Below are 17,244 nucleotides of genomic sequence, written 5' to 3' on the forward strand. Positions count from 1 at the left end.
CAAGATGCATGTTTAAGATCATGCCAGATGTTCTTTGAATCCATATAATTTATTCTCACTAATGAAAATGTATCATACTGCTCTTATTTTTGTGTTGCTAGAAAGACCCTCAGTGACACGAGGCATTCAGAGGTAACACAAATGTTTGATGTTGATTTTCTATGGCTTCAAAGTCTTGTCTGCAATTAATCTGCTTCATGATCTTTTAAACATCTACTTAGTACACAAAACAATAAATCTGTAAGCATATCTGTGAAGGTTGTATTCACATTGCTTGTTTCAATCCCTTAAGCGGACTTGATAAATGGTTAGGCTTAAGGGACGGAGTGATTCAAATCACCTGCGAACCATGCTGTCAAACTGCAAAGGTGCTTATATTTAGTTATTGCCTCTATTGTCATCTCTGGATTATAGAACTCCATAAATGACAAAGACAGCATTTCCTACATGCTGAGAAGCAACTGGGCTTATCTAGCAGAAGCCGAGGTGTTAGCAGGAAGCATCTGAATTTGACCTAGTTTTCTAATGGTCGATTTTATTGTGATCAGGCTATCCCTACATTGACTGAAACCACTAAATACCTCCCAAAACTCCATTTGGAAATGGGAGAGTCTTAGATTCTCCCCAGTTTCAGAGTATTTGAAACATCTTAATTAATCAATTAATTAATACTGTAGTGATTGCACCATACTCGCAAGGTTTGGTTTCAAGACTGTTGACAGTGGGACATGGCTAGAAACCAGGTCTTCCACTTCCTAGACAAAAGTTTAATATTATGATATTGTGCAGAAGATATTTTTTCTTCCTTAGTTATTAATACACCACCTTAAACACTGTATTATGTCTCTCATATTACGCAGGAGCGATTCAGACATCTCTTCGGGGCAGCTAACAAAAAAATCTATTTCATCTACTTTTAGATGTATATTATTCAGACATCTGCATTTAAACCTCTTGAATCATTTTGTGTGAGATTCACCATGAGATTAAGAAGTAGTTGTCTATATTTCTGCCATCTGTATAAACCATTACAGTCAATAGAGATCTCATAAATGGTTGAAGCCAGAGAGTTATTCAGCTGCCTTTCATATTTACAGAAACGGGTTCACTAGGATTGTTACTGTTGTGTTTCAGGGATGGTAAGGTTAAAACATTCAGACACTTAGAGCATCCATAAATATGTTGAATTTACTCCCCATGGAACACGTGACCGCTGGTGATGCAGCAGCATCCTCGAAGATCTCCAACCCTTTATGAGAACTGTGCAGAAGCACAGGGATTCTGGCAATCCCCTGAGCTCCAGGGACCTCTGCTAACAGCACAGGCAGCAAATGTTTGATCTGCGTACTCTCTCCTGAGGAATTGTTTACTCCCAAAGTCTATCGACAGGAACTATCTCTTCCTCATAAAACACAAGAGACAAGCAAGCTTTGGCAATTTAATGCCAGGTTGTTCCTAGACATGGCATGGGGAAGAAGCTCGCACATTAGATGAGTACCTCTAATTTACTGCTTCTTCAATAGTTTTTCATGTAGCCAAACTAGAATTACAAGAAGTTTATCCATCAGACAAAAATACAAGTTGCATAAGATGTGGAGGTAAGCCCTGCTTTGAGTAGAAAGTTGGACTAGGTGACCTACTGAGCTCCCTCTCAACCTAAATTTTCAATGATTCTGTGATATTAAGTGTTAATACACGTAGTTTGCTTAAAACAGACATATATTCAACAGCCATATTGAGCAGGAATGACTGCGAAGTCTCACAGGAGATCCAACAACAGACTCAGATATCCCCATCTATTTCTCTGCTTTTGTCACTGTCTTCTGTCAGTTTACTTAGAAAAGTGTGATGGACTAAATTTCAGATTCTGAATCCCTCTTTTAAACTGGAAGCTACAGACCAGACCTTTCTGCCCTTATGTGACTTAGTCCTGTTCTTTCGGACATGGTACATCTATGAGAACGTTTGCATATGCCCTGTACTACGAACTGAATATTCTGTCTAATCTGCTTCCCCTATTTCAAATGAAATGCATTGTCTTATTCTAGACTAAATCTGTATCCTTAACACACAGCATAACTCTAGCCTGTCTGTTCTCCAGCTGAATTGCTCATCATCTATTCCTACGTGTAAGGTAATAATGAGATGCCCTGTATTTAGAGTAGCAGATGTATTCGTTATCTTGTTCTATAACAGTCCAAGATTTCAAATTTTCCATTTCGCTTCAAGATGAAATTAGTGGATTTTTGTAGCAAAACCAAAAGACCCAGAACTCCACTTTAGAATCACCAGTGTGCTACTGCATACAGCAGTTTCTTAATTTAGTCTCCCTGAATCTCAGTTTCCCACTTATGTTCCTAGGTGACTAAATAGCTACTGGTACTTTTGCAGCACGTTTTCCTTTCTCCATTTGTCTTGCACCCCATGGTTTCACTAGATATCCCAGCACAGAAATGAGGAATTCTTTCTCATTAGGTTGAATTGAAATGGGTAAATTACACAAATTAACATTGTTAAGGAAAAGCAGATTTTCTAGAAAATTTCTTGGCATCTCTACCTCTGCCTGCTATGTTTGTCCTGCAATGCTGGAAGATAATACAGACGGTAACATGGAAAGTTTCACTCTCTTTGCATGTAATACCCAGGAAGCCTGCTCCAAGAGCTCTGCATCGTATTGTGTACTGAGAGTTTTACTCCTATAAGATATCTACTACTCACTTCCTTCAAAAAATGGAGAAAAGAGCAAAGCATGATCACTAGTTGCACATATTCAGGGCGACTCTTACCCCAGGTACAGCAGTTTTCATCCCCACTAGAGCTTTATTGCCCTTGATAAAATCTTACTGAGTCCCATTTCCCTCCTGCATCTGATCTTATTCCCTCAGCCTGGAGGACCTGAGACCTTAAAAATGGTTAATGCAATCCCCTGGATAATGGAATAATCAATAGTTATTGCCTCTTTTACTCCTTCACCCTGGAGGAACTGAGTTGCTGTCCTTTATACCTTTCTGTAAGCACCATAGAGTTTGCAATGTGCAGGTTAACAGACTCGGAGGCAGTTACTGGAGAATCTTAAGCACTCATCAAGATCTGAACATTAAGGTCTATATTTATCTTTTAGATCTTTTAGACCGTAGGCAGTTTTTCTTTTTCCTTGCTTTTAAACAAATGTAGAATTACTGTTTTTAATAGATTTTGTCTTTAGCTACATTCATATAGACAGATAAGCAGCCCCAAAAGCTATAGTGATTCAAGACTTAAAACAAAGGATTAATTCCAAGCGTCATATTTTTACAGAAACGCACCTCCTGCTTTACAGCATCAAGGCTTAATAGGGCACACTTGCTACTGCTTATAAGAGTTAGCCTTTTATTAATGTAAAAGGAAAATAGGAACCCAGTTACCATTTTGTTACCATAGCAACATGAAATATAATCTTTGAATTCAATAATGAAAGAACATTATACTTTTAGATCTTGCAGGATCAAAACCAGCAAAGGATATTTGCACTATGCGTATTTATGACAAATACAATCTATTGTTGCTGCTGAACAGCAGAAACACAAGGAGTAGCTTGCAAGTAACCACGACCAACCCATACAAGTGAGTGCTGTCACGCAATGTGCAGGTACCTTAGAGACTACAGCAGCTTGATCCAGACTGATACTGATTTTCTTTGATATAACTTACTTCAGTGCAGGCTTTCCATGCTCAATGTTAGGTTATATGATGTTGCTATGTTTCTGGAAAGGAATTAAGTGCTGTTCACAAAAACAGCCTTTGAAAGAACATTTTTAACTGAGTATAAGGCACCTGAGAGTATAAATTTAGACACCTAAGAAATCTTTACAATGAATGAGAAAAGGAGTGTTTTAATTCAATAGCAATAAACTATTTTTGAAATACTGCTTGTGTGAGCTTAGGGAACAATAAATAACCTCAAATATGGAAGATTTATGTTGACTGCTAGTGCAGATTGGAAAAATGACCAGTTCATGTAGTGTTCAGTCCAGATTCCCATTATTAGTAAAAAACTATGGAATTATTAACTCTGGAAGAACTCCAGGGTTGGAAAGCTCCACATCAGTTTGTATAGGTAGGAGAACAACTAGGAATTTATGTCTCATTATTAACCTCAGCATCCAAGTGTATAATTATAACACAATAGTGCTTATTTGGGAACATGGTGCTCAGTTTGACTTTGAAAAGATTTCCACTTCTTAGAAGCGCTGACTCTTCACAGCCTCTATCCAGCTCTGCGACTTTCAAGTGCAAGAAAGGTGTTCTCTCAATATTTCCTTTATTGCTAACTCCATGCAGTTATGCGTGATAGGAAAAGAGGCAAATTTATTTACGTGTCAGCGCAAGAATATGAATATTAGTTAAAAACCCCAGAACTATCACAGGAAAGACTTAGAAAGGTGTTCTCTGCTCAATACCATAGACACATTTCCAAGAACACTTGCCCAGTAAATAATTTGTATTTTACAGTCTCTGGTAGCATTAAAAGGATAATACCACATGAGTAGTGTTCCTGTACACTCTGTATGATTATCAGCAGGAGAGCAGAAGTAAAGGCCTTAGTCCCTGCAGGTCCGATATCTACTCACAAACTTTGTGCACAGGTTTCAACACTCTGAGCTTATAGGCATATTTTAAATATTCACATTATTCATTTTTTAATTGCAAGTTAAGGGCAAACATGCCACACCTCTTTGCTCCCCAAACACCTTCACTGTTATTTAGTTGATTTGCATTTGGATTCACAGATTGGTTCCTATGGCATGAGGCAAATACAAAAGCAAAGGTGTGTCTTTGTCACAAGAATTTACAGTGTAAATGAAAGACACAGTAAATACCTAGCCCTTTTTGCATAATAACTACTCCTAGATTCATTTTGCAAATGCAGGGAAGCAAATAGGGCCTTACTGTGCTTATTTGTTCCAAATATAACAAAACATAAGAAGATCTTTATTATATAAAGTCATTTTACTAGGCATTCTACTGAAAATTTGTTCTGCAATTCTGCATTGTACAACAGCTTGTTGTGCAAAGTGGTGTGCCAGGCTGTCATACACCACAGTAGCTGGAGGGATCCCTCCTGCAGAAACAGACTGCTAATCTTTAATAAACTTCAGCTAAGCCCTTGGTATGACCTTGTATACACTTTGCCTTAGAAAAATTCAACAATGTTTAATTAGCTCCTTTGTTTGTTTGTCAAATTACTCTGGGACACTGTTACTGTGAGGAACTGAAATGTATGGGAAATTATACCTATCTTGTCAAATTACCAACTGCATTAAGCAGAGGAACGCCACATTCATCTTGATCTACTGAATTCCCTGCTGAAGAGAATAATAAACATCATTTGCAACTAAAGTGATTTTAGATGTACTACAATGCAGGAAGCTCTTAAGTGTTTGTAATACTTCTCATAACAACAACATAAAACACAATGCCATAAGCCCCTTCTTGGCAAGGGTCATGAAGTTTTTTCCACTTGCTAAGTGTGCGATACCAGCAATGTCTGATACACGCCTATCAAAACACAGAAGCAAAAGGAAGGAATTCTAGATTCCGGAAAATGTTTTTTTCATGGGTAACAGTTTTGGACTGCTTTAGTAAGCAGGATGATGGCAAATGTGATCCTGAAGAAGAGATCTGCAGGTTAATCAATTCAAACTCCACTAGCAAAGGTGCTGAATGCTTTACAGTGAGGCAAAGCCAGGCATTTAGCATTTGCTGAGTTGTGAGACTGAAGCATTATTTGCAATGTTACTTGCAAACAGAAAGAAATCTCAGAGACTATTTGGAAGAAGCAGAGTGTTTTTACTGGCTCCAGGAATTGCTGACTGAGTTTTAGCAGAAAGCAAAAAACATACTTCATCATAGAACTAATAGTTTCATTGCTAGGTGTTTAATTCCTGTGAATTAAAAGGAAGTTTTCCAATCTCTGTACACCACCAGAATCCACTGATATTAGCAGAAATTATAGATCAACAATATGGCTCAATCCACTGTCCACTAAAATCAGGTGGAGAATTTGGGTCATATATATTAAAAAAACAAACAAACAAACAAACCAAACAACGTAAATACCAAAAAAAGTATATTTTGGGATTAATGACATTGTTTGTTAATTTTTGATTTTTCCTGAAGAAATAAAAGGTAAGATTGTGAAAAGCAGTCTTAAAGGACTGTGTACTGGATTGTAGTTCCCACATTCTATAGTACCTCATAATTCTTAGGACAATATTTTTTGTTTTATCATTTATATTTTATATCTTATATTTTAGAACACAGGCAGTGACTTCCTGGATTGGAGATCTACAATGCACAGAGTAACAGATAAGCAAGGCCTTTGTGGAAAGAATATGATTTCAGCCTGTACTTCTGTAGATTTTCACTTCTTTTAAACTTGAGATCAACACATTAGGTAAGCTAGATAATCTCCTGCCCGATGGTTTGCAGGATTATTACACTCCAGATGCATACTTTTTTTTTTTTTTAATATTCAATATTTATTCAGTAGTTTCCGATTACACACAGCCTAGGTTTTCTATTTGTTCTTTTGGTTTCGTGCAATGTGACAGCGTAAAATGCACATAAAAATAGCTCAAATAATCTATGCATTTAAAAAAATTAAGTCATATTGGAGCTGAATAGCAAAGTAAAATCAGGAGATGGGAATGACAGTAGTTTTAGCTGAGGACTGCTGATAGGAAGATTATTTATTTTTTCATTTATTTGGTTAATTATGAGAGGACCACTGGAACCAGTGCAACACCCAGAGGAGAAACACAGCACAAGAGCTGTAGGTTGAGACAGATACTTGAAGACTTTTCTTTAAAATAAACTGTGACATATCCGGAGCTACTCATCACGCCATGCAAAGATCTGATCATTACACTTCCATGCTGTTATCCTGTGGCAGGTACTGGTATACTGGATGTTTCCTCTATAAAGACAGACCCATTGCCAGGTAATCACAGCACAAATTGGGTCACTTTACTGCTGTTGGTGAATTCCTCTTCAAGTCTGCAGAGCACTTTCTTTTAAGAACAACTCTGACCCAGCATTAAGCCCAGGTATACAAGTTTCATTGCCAGCACAGCATTGGAGCAAATAAACCATCCTTTTTTCGGTCTCTTTGCCAAGAGTTTCTTTTAAGATGTAAACAATAGATTTCAGAGATAAAAGCTAGTGACAGAGAAGTGTGAATATTTTGTCTCAAGTTAGGTCTGGGATGTTGCAGAAAATACTTGTATAAACAATCAAAAAAGCTTTTTGTAATGCAAGTATCATCAGTGCTTAAAATGAATTCTATGTAATTCCTGGGAAATACCAAATTGGGAAATTATGGGTATTCTGGCAATTGGAAGTGTAGACCTTACATGGGTTAGCCACATGCCTAATGGAATCTGATTTTCAGTGCTCAAAAATTGAACAGATGAAAAGAAGGAAAATAAGTTATGAGTCACTCTGCATTTCACACTATTGCCTCAAAAGTTTTTTTTTTTTTTAAAAACACAACAAAAAATCCACCAAAAACCCCAATAACAACAAAAAACCCCAAAACAAAACAACATAACTAAAACAACAACAACAAAAAAAAGAAAACAAAAAACCCACAAACAAACAAAACAAAACAAACCCAAGCAAGAATTAGTACCAAGCCTGAAGCTCTAGAAGACACTGCAATTTTCTTCATAAAGCATGTTATGTCTTAGCAAACAGCCCTGCAATATATCCCAATATCTTTCATTCTTATTATAAACTAAAACACTGTATCAGCATCACAAGCAGACAGGAAAGAAAGCAGTGAAGTACTATAAAGAAACATTTCCGAATGAAAATATGAAAATCTAACAAATGGATGGTAGGTTATGGTGGTAGGAAGTTGGAGGTTTTATTTTGGTTAATTAGGAACTTTTAGAGCTAATAAATAAAGACCAAGATTCTTTTTTTTTTTTTTCATGGATTTCCACTGCTTCAAGAAAAGATATAAACTGAAAAAGTATTATAAATCTTTATTCCTTTTGGAAGTTTAGGCTTTATTCCCACTGCACAAAGTTGTTTACACCCCCATAAACCTTTATTCCAGCTATAAACAACAGTTTTTTACATGAAAGTGAATATAAGTGCACAAGAGAACTATCAGAAGAATCAAGCCATGCATTAGGGCATTTTGATGAGAAAATCATGTATGCATGAGCATTTATGTTTCCATATATTCCTTCAGATTTAGAAAAGTCTTCTGCTAATGAGATCTAGACAGAGACTTTTGATGTTACTAATAAAATAAAGGTACACATAATTACATGCAAAATGCTTTCTACTGCCAGAAAAGATTAATTAGAACATGGTTTCTTAAGGACTTTCAAAGTCTTTTCTGGGAAATGTCTGATTTTTTTTGCAGCTCTCCAAGAAGTTAGATGATGTAGTTCAAGAACTACTTGCATAGTAGTCTGCTGGCATGTGTAGGTCTGCTAAACAGTCAGATATTACAGATGAATTTTTGCCCAGTGTTAGTAATTTTGTTATTTCTACTGATGGTCCAAATGGTTGGAGCATCAATGGAAATATCAAGTGAGATTTGGGATAGTTTTTTTCAGCTGTGATGTCAAAACATCTATTTGTACTGCACATTAATATAATTTCAGAAACACAACATATCTGGACTAAGGGACAACAATTCTGCTATCAAAACCAGAAGATGCTTTTATACCAGTTGGTTTTATTAACATTATGAATAAATTGTTGTGGCTGTCATTTGTTAGGCAGCTTGTACGCATTACTACAGAGAAATGAAGAATCTGCTTAAATCATACCTAGACCACAGTGTACCTTGAGAGATTCTGCAATACCTTCAATAAAAACTTCTAAACTGAAAAAATACTGATATTCTTATACATTCTATGTATTTTTCAAATTTAGGGAGCCAGCCACCCTGTATAATATCTATTTAATAGCATATTTTAAAAGGATTTGTGAAGTTGTTAGCCGTTGCTACTAAATCTCCGAAAATATTTATAAATGGATTTTCTAAATCTACAGTCTTTACTTTGAGAGGCATTAAGAGAGAGGCTGTGGAACAGGCTGCCATAGAAACCATCCACAGATGTATTCCTAATCAAACTCACTTCAGCTGTTTTGGAAGTTTATGTCGATAATATAGAATAGTTAATTAATGAATTCATAGAATGAAACAATAACAGGATTTTAAGGTTTATCTACTGATTAGGGCAGATGAAGTACTGAAAAATGAGGGGAGTTTATTAAAATAGGGCACATAGTTAATATGTGTGAATGAAAAAAAAATCTCTACTTAAACCAGGGCAGCTTTCAGACACAAGTCTAAAATTCTCCCTCCCTAGTCTTCATAGTTGTGTTCTGCTGCATCTTTGAGCAATATCTATCCAACAAGGGAGCAAGAGCCAATCCATGACTTCTGAATTAAGAAGTACTTTGAAAAACTGCAATGGATGGTGTCTGAATGGTAGAAGAGAGTTACATGTTACTTGTTTTTCTCTCTTACTGTCCATAGCTTGTTTTGATGATTTTGTTCCTTGGCTTTCACCCCCAAAGCTGATATATTCAGCCAAATCTCTGTGCCGTTCACCAGACAGCTGGACCAGACCTTGGTTTGGTGGAAAAAGTAATGGTAGTTACTGTTGCATTCATTTCTAATGAACAAGAGTTCAAAGACATGAATGAGTGGCTGTGCAATAATACTGTGTGCAACACCTGCAGCAGATTCACAGCTGAGATCCTGGGTGGCCAGCTGCTATGCAGACAGCAGAGCAAAAGCTGAACTGAGACACAGGGAATTGCATACCCTCAGTAGGGATCCCGTCAGCGCCAGGCAGTGTTTCGTACTGTGGGATGCCACCACATGCTGTGGGAAGGCTGTGAGCAGCAGAAGTTGCGCTGTGGGATGGCTGCCTGAGGCAGATGCACATTTCTCATGGGAAGGTTGCAGGCCAGCAAAGGCTGCACCTCTTGGGCACATCGGCAGAGCAAGTACGTTTTCTGGTTTGGTTCTAGAGTAAGAGAAAGTACCTTGTTCCCTTTTTCCTCCTCTTACTTTTCACTACAAATAGCAAAAGTAGGACATATATACACAATAATGATGTGAACTCCTTGGTAAAAACTTTTCTGTTGCTCTTCTTCATCCACTGCTTCTCATGGGACCAAAGTTTTGATTGAACTATGAACTTCCAATTCCAAGTTACAAAATGTTTGATTTTTCTGTTCTAAAAGTCCAGTTTAAAACTGTGTGATAGAAAATGTATTCTCCTTCCTTCTGATATATGAATGTATCATGGAACAATTCTACTATGCTATTCAGAAAATAAATGTATTATTTTGAAACCATCTTAGTTTTCATATTAAGTTATTTTCCTAAAAACATGACTCCCCATTAAAAAAACCCAGCTATTTGAAATAGATTTCTTCCTATCTGTTTTTAGGAAATAACTATTTTCAGCTTAACTCACATTAATTTTTTAAAAAAATCACTTCTCAGTAACAAGTTGAATAAATTATTTATGCAGAAGTCATTATTTTATAGCATACTCACAAACTTACAAGCGCCTGCTGCAGATTTAGATACTGTGACTATCTTCAAGTTTTTAAAAGAAATTTTAAAACCTTGATCATTCTTCTGAAGACAGGAAAAAAATAAGCTTAGATTTAACTTCAAAGGAGTAAAATACAGTGAAGGTGAAGAAATAAATGTCATGTAATTCTGAATGCGGGGAAGCCCACTTCTATTCTTATCTCCTACATGAATTATTTCTGAGGTGTAACTGCAGCACTGGTGAAGGTGATTTCATGAAGCATACACACTTCAACTGATGGACAATTTCTTTATTCCAAGAAGAACATAAGTGGTATGTAGAAAGTTATGTCTGAATAAAGAAGGGCTTGGAACAATCTGAAAGATTTCAGTTGCAAGTGTGACCTTGATATTCTTCTAGTATTGTGCAGTGTTGAAAGACAAGTTGTTGGTGAGTGGCAAGTGTTACTCTGCTTGGTTAACTAAAATTGCTGCTTTTCATGTACAGTGAGGTTTTATTTTCTGATATGATGTAATAATCGACCTTGCAACATTCAATTCAGAACTCACTAGTGATGAGTTAATTCCACTTATTTTAGCTCCAAACAGACAGCAGCTACTGGCATCTCTTGCTGCTGATGGTAACAAAACAAATTAAATGTACCTATATCAAATCAAAACATATATAATTATACTACTTTTATTTTTATAGATGTGATTAACTACTATTTAAGAATTTGTACCTCTAATAATTAGTATCAGGAAACTGAATTCCCTGAAGAGAGTGGGTCAATCATTCTAGCTTCTCAGCTATCAGAGAATGTGAATATTTATTTTATAATTATGCCCTTTCTTTCCTTTCAAGCATCTTTGCCTTTCTGCTTCTTCAAAGTCCTGTTCATGAGCTCTGTATAGCTACGTACAGCATTGCTATTAGTTTTTTTGCAGTAACATTTCTCTGATCCAAATCCCATGATTTTTTTTTCTGACACCACATTATTAGTGCAGTGGTCCCTTCATGCCAATATGTAGAAGTAAAATCTGTGATGAATTTATAACTTGTAGATTTACTGAAAGTGGTGTACATAACATAAATACATTGCCTGCTAAATAGCTCATTCTGTGAACTCAAATATGTGCTTGTCATGTTCAGACTCTACAGTTCTAGAAAACGTCATGCCAGCCTTAGCTCCACCTCATTTGAGCAGAGGGCAATCTCTCTAGCTGAACAGTTCCTCCTGAAAATAAAATATCTTCATGAAACAAATACAGCATAATCTTTGTATTTTTACTTATTTCCCTTACATCTAGTAGACCTAGAAGAATTAAATCACTGTTTTGGGGTTATTATGCTTTTAGTCTCATCCTGTATCTTGTGATTTCTGGAGACACTTGACAGCTGCTCAGTTTCTCAGGGTAGGGGGAAAAAACACAGTTATAATTAGTTACTAGTGTTTATATCGGTGAAACAGTTTCTGACAACTGTTGAAGGTAGTCCTCGGTTCCTTGACTAACAAATCTGTATGTTCTTACCCACACTCATGAGAGATTTGAAATTCTGGTTATGTGATGGAATTGTGGTGGTGTGTCTAGCAGAATGTCATGGCCTTTCAGGGGATATTGCTACCTACAATATGGGAAAAACTCTGTTAAATCAACATCTAGATGTATGTGTGACCCAAGTCTACACAATTGATTCAAATGATACTGGACCAAACACTCTGATTTTCCTCTCTGAATTGTCCAGAGCAGAAAACTGGCTTAATTTTCAGTGATAGTATTTCAGATGTGCATATAGATTGCAGATGTTAGAGTGAAAATCTACATTTAGAACTACAGAGATGCTAGCAGAGAATCTGTGAGAAGTGCTTATTCCCACACCCTTGTAAACTGATTCTGTAGCTTCTACTTAAGCTTGTCTGCTTAGTTCATTATGTGTACTGTCATGGAAATGCTGACAGTAACATTGGGAAAACTTTGCTTTGTTACTAGCCCTTGAGTTTCTCTAACTATTCTCCTATCTGCCTTGGACAAAGTATCTTTTTGTTTTGGTTTGGTTTTGTGGGAGTTTTGGGGTCCAAGAAAGGAGGAGGGAGGAAAAAAGAAAAAAAGGAGGGAAAAAAAGGAAGTTTCAATCCTGATTGTTTGCTGTGCTCTTCTTTACTGACACAATATTGCTCTGCTGCTCCATCCTAATTTTAAGCTCCTAAAAGGAATGGCTAATATCCACTGAGGGATTCACAAGTGTGCTGATACAATTCAATGTAGGCCTGTGCTGCACAACCAAACCTTCAGGTTTTCCTCTGTATTCAGCAGAGGATGATTTCAATCAGACTGACACTCCCAGCTTCTCCATTGACTTTAGAAGACATTTAGGTTCCGTAGCCTCCTGAAATATTAGCTTCCAATATGTGATTAAAGTTAGGTGAGATGAACCTAATCTAAAGTGTATTTGCACAAGGCACCTGCTAAGGGGGTTTGATTAGATAAATCCAGCCAAGCGCAGACCCTTCAGATCCATGGTGTTTTCTCCCAACAGATAATCAACAAGCCCACCAAAAGGCTTCTCTAAGTGTCTAAACATCCTTTTCTGAAAAGTACTTGTCTGAAATATGGTCCCAGCTACTAGAAAGGGACCGTTCATACTTTGGATAAGCTGTAGATGAGTTGGGTTCAAATACATCATTGCAGCAACTAGTCTACCGGCTTAGAAATTAAAACTTCAATCAGTTCTGCTTGTTTCAAACCATCTCTGAAGTTGCAGAAAGTGAGAAAGCTTCCTTACTCTTATCTGAAACCCAGATGGCTAACAAACCTGGCAAATTTCCAGGCATTGCCCAATCCAACAAGCATTGATAAACTCAGATGATAATAACTCACTTGAAGATCTTCCCATTAACAAGAGTCTGAATCAAAGCATATAAATAGGATACCAACAATAAGCCACAAGAACATGAATTATCTTCTAAAATCTGAAAGCAAATTCTAACCAGGGTAGGAATTGATGTAATAACCCAAAATGTCCTCAGCAAACATATCTTTTTGATTTTACCCACAAGAAGGGATGCACACTGAGTGTTTGGCCACACACTTTTTCCTCAGTGATGCCTATTACTTACTTCAAGAGCTATACATTGATACATGGTTAATGTTCTGGGGTGGCTGCTTATGACCATCTGAGAAGTGTTAAAGAACAAGAGAACATCAGCTGCATCTGACCACACAAATGATCTCTCGAGTTTTTTTTTTTACTCTTTTAGCAAAAGAGGTTTTTGCCTCTGGACAGCAGAGGAGGCATTAGACACAATATTTTGCAATTGGTAATCTGATAACTGATAATTTGGAAGTGACTTCCCTAAAGTCAACAAGGGAAACAATAATAGGCCTCTTCTTTTTAACTCCTTTGGTCAATAGCAAAACTGCAAGTTGCTCAAATGAGAGTATGTTGGGACCAATAATGAATAAATTACATCATAAGCATCAATACAGAGTGCTGTATCTACCAAACCATGAGCTCTCTGTGTCATGAAAAAAAAGTTACGGATGTGCATGCCATTTACATAACAACTGAGCATTTCCTCTCTCCAGTGAAACTGAAGCAGAAACCTAATTTTAGTGTTATTAATGAAAGCAACACAGTACACCTTAAAGAGCAAAAAATAAAAATTAAATGAAACGTTTTTAATTTGAAGAATGTGTAGAGGAGAATTGTCTCCTTTGGGACAGCTTTTCAACGTTGTGATCCTTTCTAGGAAAAGGTGGTGTCCCTACACTTACACTGCAGGGTTGACTTGCTACCACTGGTATTGTTGTGATGGAAGACAGGCAGTTTATTTTGCCTCAGGCTCCCTCTTTGTGTTTTTGCGGCAAACGACATTTGTCACGAAGCTGTTTAAACATGAATACTGCTGTGCTCACTCAATGCTAGTCAGGATATACTGCTGTACGCACACTTGCCAAACCTCAGCTAGTACTGCTGTTACAATTATTTCTGCAGGGGAGAACAACAATGAGTTCTGGAAGGACGAGGCATGGCTGCAGTCTTTACTGGAAGAGCCACAAATCAGCACTACAAGCATCAACTCTTGGGCCACTATGCTCAGCAGAAGGTAGAAGACATCTACACCTTGGGGCGTGTCTTCTCTGCTCAGTTACCAACAAGCCTCAGGTTTGCCACACAGTAGGACTTCTTTCTTTCAGCTGTTGAACCAGCTCACATGGAGTAACATTCAAATCATGTACCTTTCTTGCCAGGTTACCAGATTGAATTTCGACTTTAACTCCCACTTTGTAGAACTACTTTACCACAGACAGGCATGGAAATGAAGAAATTCTTCAGACAGAACTATCAACTCGTGGACAATGTAGGTCTATCACTGGTGGAGCATCCTTGTCAATCATGTCACCAAAATAATATATCTCCAGTGACTAAGTAACCAGCTTTCACATCAAGCTGTGACTGTAACTTCTAATCTGCACAGTTTAATACTAAGTCCCTTGATTTATTAGCTGTGTTTATTGTTTTTAAGAAGTTTGCTTGTTGGTTTTTCTTTGTTTGTTTTGTTGTGTTGTTTTGTTTCAGTTTTGTTTTTTTCCTTTTTTGTTTAAAACAATGTACTTCAAGGAATTTAATTTGAATTCCAGTATAAAAAGCTCCCTGAAGAAAGAAATATTAAATCTAATAACACTTTTTTTAGGTTTTGAAAACCTAGTCAAGAACACTAGTTCAGCTGACCTTGAGGAAGGGAACTCACTAGAGACGAGGCCTATTTTTTTGTTTTAGCTGAAGTAAATGGTTTCCTGAAAGCAGAATAAAACAATGGCAGCAACAACAAAGCTCTGTGTTTGCTGAGCACCATAAGAAGAAAGTAAGATGAAGTAGAGCTTTCAATACATTGGGTTTGTTTAAAGCACGAAGCTGTCAAGGATAGCAAGCATATTTTTATTAAAGTATCAGATGCAAGTGTGCATCTAAATTATACTGGTTGGTTGAATTACATTTAATAAAAATAATAATTACAAATGAAGTAGTGCTATAATTATTGCATAAACGCACCTCTTACATATCCATTGAATTTAATTTTCACAATATCAATTTCTTGTGCATCATTCTGTATAAGGAACAGTGAATTTTAATGACACTTTAGGAAGATTTAAGGATGTAAGAATTATAAGTCCAAATTGGTCTATATATTATTTAACTCACAGTTGTCGTTATTGTGAATTTTTTTATCTGAGTAGAGGAAATTAATTTACCACCGATATATTCTGTGATTCACAGAATCCTCCCAGAAAAAGGAACTAATGATGGTGATATATATCCAGAAATCTTGCATTCAAGTACATCTAATGAAACATTTCAACCTCTTGTTGAGATATTATTAAAAACACATATGCAATAAAGCATATTGCATATCATGGACCACTGGAATGTAAAACATTACTTTCCAGTTTTACTAGGCAACAACATTTTGAATAAGTCATCTTATAAACTTCTGAAGATTTTGGAAACTGCCAGTTCATCACTAGAGGGAGTATGTTATATTTGTATCTGAAATGATCTATTAGCAATCTAAATTCTGTAGCACTTTCACTTCTTTTTTTTTCCTGAAAGTTATTCAAAATTTTAAATAAATTTACATCTATCTCTTATCTCTTCAAAGAATCCCAAACTGTCACTACATAAGAAGGTAAAGGTATAATATAGCCTGTTGGATTTTTGATCAGCTGCAGGTAAAGAATGACCAAGTTAAATGGGCTCGGCTAATACAAATGTCCCATGGGAATCAGTTCTACAGTTCCTGATATTCTGAAGTGTGACTATGGGACTTTTCTTTTGAAATATCTGAAGAAAAGAATACAGCTATGAAGAAACTAAAAATATGTAATCATATATGCAACTAGCATAAATTAAAGCAATTTTATTGATTTATAGCAGTCAAGAAGTCAACCTGTGGCTTTAAACATTTCCAAGCAATTGAAATCAAGCTCATAAATCACACAGCACAACTTCCTCATACTTTAATATTAATTTCAGTCTAAATTTATAAAATAGATAACACTCTCTATCTTACTGCAACTTTATCAATCTTATAAACCAGTAAAGTCAAGGAAATTACTGCAGCTGAATTAATTCAATAATATCAGAAAGCACAACTATATGACCTGCTAAACCTTTATGGATTCTTGTGTAGGGTACTGGGGGGGGGGGATATGTCTTTATTTTTTAAAAAAATCTGTAAATAGTATGAGATCCATAAATTTGACCTCTATCTAAAATGTAGACAAGTCTAAGTGTTTCACACAAAGGAACAGATTTCACAAAGAAAATGTTAGGAAGACAGAGCAATTAGTATTACAAAAGGAATTCTTTTTATATGGTAGCCATCTTAACAAGAAATACATTTCAGTAAATGAAATAAAACACTTTTCTCCCAAGAGAGAAAAAAAAGTAAAACAAGATATCCTAAGGTAAAACATAATGGGTCCTAAACTCATTCAAAAGTATCTTCAGTATGAAGAAACAACAGCAGGAAATAATCTACAAGACAACCCCAAATTATTTGCCAGTATCCTATGCAGCAATATCCTAGAGGGCCTTATTTTATAGCAATGTGGATGTATCTTTGTTCTTTGATTCTCTGACCTTGGATGTTGCTGACTGCATAGATGTGTTAATTTTT

The 17,244-nt window shown here is 36.3% G+C and overlaps 1 protein-coding gene across 22 annotated transcripts in view; it reads right to left on the bottom strand.

Moving 5' to 3' along the window:
* MAGI2 (membrane associated guanylate kinase, WW and PDZ domain containing 2) overlaps positions 1 to 17,244 on the bottom strand; it is a 745,411-nt gene that overhangs the window by 301,945 nt on the left and 426,222 nt on the right. The gene's annotated exons all lie outside the window — the stretch shown is intronic.

The sequence above is a fragment of the Patagioenas fasciata genome, chromosome 1 (assembly GCF_037038585.1).
Source record: "Patagioenas fasciata isolate bPatFas1 chromosome 1, bPatFas1.hap1, whole genome shotgun sequence".
Taxonomy (NCBI): Eukaryota; Metazoa; Chordata; class Aves; order Columbiformes; family Columbidae; genus Patagioenas; species Patagioenas fasciata.